At 44.7% G+C, this 6,051-nt stretch overlaps 1 pseudogene across 1 annotated transcript; it reads right to left on the reverse strand.

Annotated features, from left to right (window-relative positions):
• Positions 1 to 1,723: 1,723 nt before the first annotated feature.
• Positions 1,724 to 4,314, reverse strand: LOC128586635 (heat shock cognate 71 kDa protein-like; annotated as a pseudogene). The gene has a single exon (XR_008380274.1). The product of XR_008380274.1 is annotated as a heat shock cognate 71 kDa protein-like (transcript).
• Positions 4,315 to 6,051: the final 1,737 nt, after the last annotated feature.

Consider the following 6,051-nt stretch of genomic DNA (forward strand, 5'->3'; position numbering starts at 1 on the left):
TATGTGAATTGCATTGGTCAGGGCTGGCCAGGCTACCAGCCAAATGTATGTGTGCTTACTTACGTGGCAGAAGTGTGCAGTGGAAAGGCTGAAGGGATGGTCTTTCTCTATGCAGTCATTCTGGGACTCCTGTCTTCAACTCAGTTCCATTCTAGCTGGCCTGAATGAGACAGAAATGGTGGAGGGTAGGGGCTAGACTTCATGAGGCACCCTGGAATGGGTACTCGCCACCTCAGCTTGGGTTCCACTGGCTGGAACTCAGGCACACAGTCATACCTAACTGCTAGGGAGGTGGGAGTGCAGATCAGCTACATGCCCAGGAAGAAGAGGACATGAATTCTTGTGAGCTGCCAGCTGTCTCTGCCTTAGCAGTCAGAACTATTCTGCAAATGGGTGTGAAACTAGAGGCTGGAGTGGCAGAATGACAGCCACTGTTGAGTTCTCACTATGTGCCACCATCTGTTCTAAGGGGTTCACATATTTTAATGCATAGCATCCTCTCACGGGGTGGGATGAGTAGCTCCTCTAGAAGATAAATAACTTGAGGCACAGCGAGACTACTTGACTTGCCCAGGGATGCAAAACTAGAAATCATAGGATCCAGGATTTGACACAAGTTGACCATACAAGGTCATTTTGGGGAGACTAAATGAGATGATGTTTGTAAAGGCCCCGGAGCACCAGATACATAGAAAACAGTCATTGGAAGTTGTACCGTCCTGGGGTTAAGCATGGCATCTCAAAGAAAGGCTTACCTGGAGATGGAGCTTTGAAGCTGAGAGATAGATGTCCATGGGCACCAAAGTACTTTTTTCTACTGAATCCACATGGCCACGAAGGGGACTGGAGCCACTGGTTAAATCAGAGCAACTGTTGGACCAGCCAAGTGTCACTGTGGGCAGGACTGGCTTTCAGCCCCAACTCTTCTTCCTTAGTAGGAACACTTTTCTTCCTTTTACCCCACAGAGATTCCCTTCCAGTCCCTTCCTACTCAGCTCACATCAATTCCTACCTCCTTGCTTCTTGTTCAGCATTCCTAAAGGACCCTGAGCATATTCACATTAAGACTTAGTTCATTGCTTTGTAATTTTTAGTGCCCACTTTACCACCCTGCAGACTTCTTAAAGGCAGAAACCATTACTCAACTTTGTATCCCCAGGACCTCACATTGTGCATGACAAGAGGAGGCAGACTAAAAGTAGTGATTAGGTGTTGGTAAGAATTATCATAGTCAATATTTACTAAGTAGTCACTGCATTCTAGGCATAGGCTAAGGGTTCTACCTCACAGTAACATGATAAGAGTGGGTATTATTAGTATCCCCATTTTGCAGCTGAGAAAAACTGAGGATTGTTGAGCTCAAGCTGCCTGACCAATGCCATACAGCAGAGATGGAGTTTTTCATCATCAAGCCGTATTGCCTCACTGGGCTGATTTTAACTCAGTGACAAAGAGGCTTGCACCCTGCTCTGCACCAGAGGTGCAGAGATATCCAGCAGAGACACAGAAGAGGAGGAGGGGCAGTGAGGACTGATCTCCAACAGCTCAACCAAGAGGTGCTCTCTGAGGAACCATGGTGGCAAACTGAAGGTCAGAACAAATGGCCGGAAGCCTAAGGGAGAGGCCTCGAGGGGCAGAAGGACAACTGGCTCTTTTGTTAAAGGGTCAGGGAATGGCCTGGGCCCTAAGAGCCTGGCAAAGCTCAGTGACAGAGAAGAAAGTACCTGCAGGACCTCCTACTACACAAAAGATTAATAAGAATATTTAGGAAATATTCTTTTTTTTTTTCCAATTTTAAATACAGCTTTATTTAAGACATTGCATTTTCCACTTACAATACAGTACTTTAAAAGTGCAATGTTATTTCCTTCCCCTGTGTACATGTTCCATATTCAAGTATTGAGAATGCCTAGTAATTCACTATAGCAGCCCAACTTTAAATCTGCCACGTAATTTTCTACAAATTTGGATCCTTCAATATTTTACTGTGTGGAACAGTGTTACATATACACTTGGGCTGGCTTAATCAACCTCTTCAATGGTGGGGCCAGAGTAAGCACCACCAGAAGGAGGAGCGCCACCACCAGGGAAGCCCCCAGGCATTCCTCCAGGCATGCCCCCTGGTATTCCTCCTGCACTCTGGTACAACTTGGTAATGATGGGGTTGCAGACTTTCTCCAGCTCCTTCTGCTGATGTTCAAATTCTTCCTTCTCTGCAGTCTGGTTCTTATCAAGCCAGTTGATAATTTCATTACACTTGTCAAGAATCTTCTGTTTGTCCTCATCATTGATCTTGCCTTGAAGTTTCTCATCTTCAACAGTTGCTTTCATGTTGAATGCATAGGACTCAAGTGAATTCTTTGAAGAAACCTTGCCCCTCTGCTTCTCATCTTCAGCCTTGTACTTCTCAGCTTCCTGGACCACATGTTCAATGTCTTCCTTGCTCAAATGTCCCTTGTCATTCGTGATGGTAATCTTATTTTCTTTTCCTGTACTCTTATCCACAGCAGAGACATTGAGAATGCCATTGGCATCAATATCAAAAGTGACTTCAATCTGAGGAACACCACGGGGAGCAGGAGGGTATGCCTGTAAGTTCAAACTTGCCAAGCAAATTGTTATCCTTGGTCATGGCACGCTCACCTTCATAAACCTGGATGAGCACACCTGGCTGATTGTCAGAGTAGGTAGTGAAGGTCTGTGTCTGCTTGGTAGGAATAGTATTATTGCGCTTAATGAGCACAGTCATAACTCCACCAGCAGTCTCAATACCCAGAGAAAGAGGAGTGACATCCAATAGTAGCAAATCTTGAACATTCTCAGATTTGTCACCAGATAACATGGCCGCTTGGACAGCTGCACCGTAAGCAACAGCCTCATCGGGGTTGATGCTCTTATTCAGTTCTTTTCCATTGAAGAAGTCTTGGAGAAGCTTTTGGATCTTGGGGATAAGGGTAGAACCACCAACCAGGACAATGTCATGAATCTGTGACTTGTCAAGTTTGGCATCTCGAAGGGCTTTCTCTACAGGGTCCAGGGTGCCACGGAACAGATCAGCATTCAATTCTTCAAATCGGGCACGGGTAATGGAGGTATAGAAGTCGATTCCTTCATAAAGGGAATCAATCTCAATACTGGCCTGGGTGCTGGAAGATAGGGTACGCTTAGCTCGTTTGCAAGCGGTATGGAGGCGACGGACAGCTCTTTTATTCTCACTGATGTCTTTCTTATGTTTGTGCTTAAACTCAGCAATAAAATGGTTGACCATTCGGTTGTCAAAGTCTTCACCACCCAAGTGAGTATCTCCAGCTGTAGATTTGACCTCAAAGATTCCATCCTCAATAGTGAGGATTGACACATCAAAAGTGCCACCTCCAAGGTCAAAAATTAGCACATTTCTTTCAGCTCCAACCTTTTTGTCTAAGCCATAAGCAATGGCAGCAGCAGTTGGCTTGTTTATAATCCTAAGAACATTGAGACCAGCAATAGTTCCAGCATCTTTGGTAGCCTGACGCTGAGAATCATTGAAGTAAGCTGGTACTGTGACCACAGCATTAGTAACAGTCTTTCCAAGATAGGCTTCTGCAATTTCCTTCATCTTTGTCAGAACCATGGATGACACCTCCTCTGGATAGAAACTTTTTGTCTCTCCTTTGTATTCTCCTTGGACCTTGGGCCTGCCTGCATCATTCACCACCACGAAAGGCTAATGTTTCATATCAGACTGGACAACAGCATCATCAAACCTGCGTCCAATCAGATGCTTGGCATCAAAAACTGTTGGTGGGGTTCATTGCAACTTGATTTTTCGCAGCATCACCAATCAATCGTTGGGTGTCAGTAAAGGCAACATAACTTGGAATGGTTCGGTTTCCCTGATCGTTAGCAATTATCTCTACTTTTCCATTCTGGAAAACACCCACACAAGAGTAGGTGGTGCCAAGATCGATACCAACCGCAGGTCCTTTAGACATGGTTGCTTACTCGTTGAGTCGGCACGGATTACGTAGAACACACAGAAGACCCAGGAGCTGCCACCGCGTTCAATGAGCAGGAAATATTCAAAGTGGTTGACCCAGGTCTCTATTGAAACATCAGTGAGGCCAGGCTCTGAAAACCACTGTTGGTAGTTTTTGAGATTCTCTGGCAACCTTGTAATTTCCCCAATGTTGGTAATTTTTAAAACTCTTTGACATTCCTATAATTAAAACTCCTTTATCCTTTTTCTAATCTGTTTGGGAGGTAGGAGGGATGAGGAGAGGCTGGGGTGCTGTGTCCAGCTCTGCAGCGGGCCTTGAGAGAAGAGCTTGGCAGAGAAATCGTGGGAGTGGATGGAAAGGAGAAGTGAGGTGCCTCAGCGCTGGGGGGTGCTGAAGAGGGAGGAAACAGCTGGGAGGGCACCAGCTGGCAGAAAGGGACTGGACACAGTTCTTTTAAGATCTGTAGCACTTAACTGTCAGCCCCAAGGAGGATCTGTATCAGACAGAATTTCATGTTAGTACTGGGGAAAAGAGGTACTTACCTCTTTATCATAAGTGCAGTTTAGATTAATTTAGGAAGGAGAGACCACAAACTCTGCAAAGCTCCCTTGTTAGATTTTGAGTGAACACAGGTTCCTGAACTGTTTGGTTGAAACAGCTGGGTCATGGAAGCTTCTGGTTGCTGTGCAAGTCAGGTCTAGGTAGGACAAACTGTGAGGTTTAACCAGCATGAGAATTTTCTCCCCAGCCTGGGGACCTCCTTTGACCCTTAAAGGAAAAGGTATAGCAAATGACAGCATTTTTTGGTTTTGTGAAGTTGAGAAGTAATTCAATTCAATTCCAATTAAAAATAAATGATAGATCCATGTATTTTGAAATGTTTTCTAATATTTTCCAATGGTTAACATTATTTACAAACTAGCATCTTTTATTCAACCATGCAGACCAGACCTTCCCAATGATTTCCAAACAGGACCAAGAATCTTTGTGCTGCCTTGAATAAACATGAACTGGAGGCTCACAGGGAGACGGGGCCACACGAGCATCATCATCCTCAGACAGATGAGCTAACCACTGTGCTAGCAGGCAATAAGTGGTATTTTTGTGCTTGGAATTAAAAAAAAAAACAAAAACAAAAAACCCCTGCTTTTAGGTTCACTTCTCAGCAAAGGAAATTTTGTGGGGGAGGGGCAGTTTGACTTTTTGAAACTTTTTCCTTTTGCTCTCTTCCTCAGTGCAATCCCCCTTTCCTTCCTTTATTGGAATGACATTGTTAATGAATGCTCTAAAAACAAATTTGGGACTATGAATACAGTGTCACATGCAGGATAAATAATAATAAATCATGTGTTAGGTACTTTTAAAAAGAGCTCTATTAAGATGCTACCAAACTCCTACACCCAGGCATTAAGGACAAGGCTATAGGTTGTATTACGGTGCTAATGTGCATACATTATACACATATTATAAATAAGAAAATGATCCGGTGGCGCCTGTGGCTCAGTCGGTAAGGCGCCAGCCCCATATACCGAGGGTGGCGGGTTCAAACCCGGCCCCGGCCGAACTGCAACAAAAAAATAGCAGGGAGTTGTGGCGGGCGCCTGTAGTCCCAGCTACTCGGGAGGCTGAGGCAAGAGAATCGCTTAAGCCCAGGAGTTGGAGGTTGCTGTGAGCTGTATGATGCCATGGCACTCTACCAAGGGCCATAAAGTGAAACTCTGTCTCTACAAAAAAAAGAAAAAAAAGAAAATGATCACATCACAACAAGTAGTTTCAAGATTAGAGTAACCCATGGTTCCTTGGAGTCTTTACTTAGAGGCTGTGGGACAGATGTGAGGGTCCCCCAGGCCACAATGAGAACAAAAAGAAGGGGAGAAGGCCCAGACAGGGGCTGCTGAACTGAAGGCTGGGGTGCTAAGCTCCAAGATGGAAGCTTTGTGCTGAGTTCATATTTGTGTAGCTTACTCAGTGAATGGCAGTTCAATGATTTGACAAAGATTTTGCTTTGGGGAAATCTCCTGCAAAAACAGATCATTTAAGCTTTTTGTAGTGGTCTACAGCATTACCCTTA

Source organism: Nycticebus coucang, chromosome 5 (genome assembly GCF_027406575.1).
Source record: "Nycticebus coucang isolate mNycCou1 chromosome 5, mNycCou1.pri, whole genome shotgun sequence".
Classification (NCBI taxonomy): Eukaryota; Metazoa; Chordata; class Mammalia; order Primates; family Lorisidae; genus Nycticebus; species Nycticebus coucang.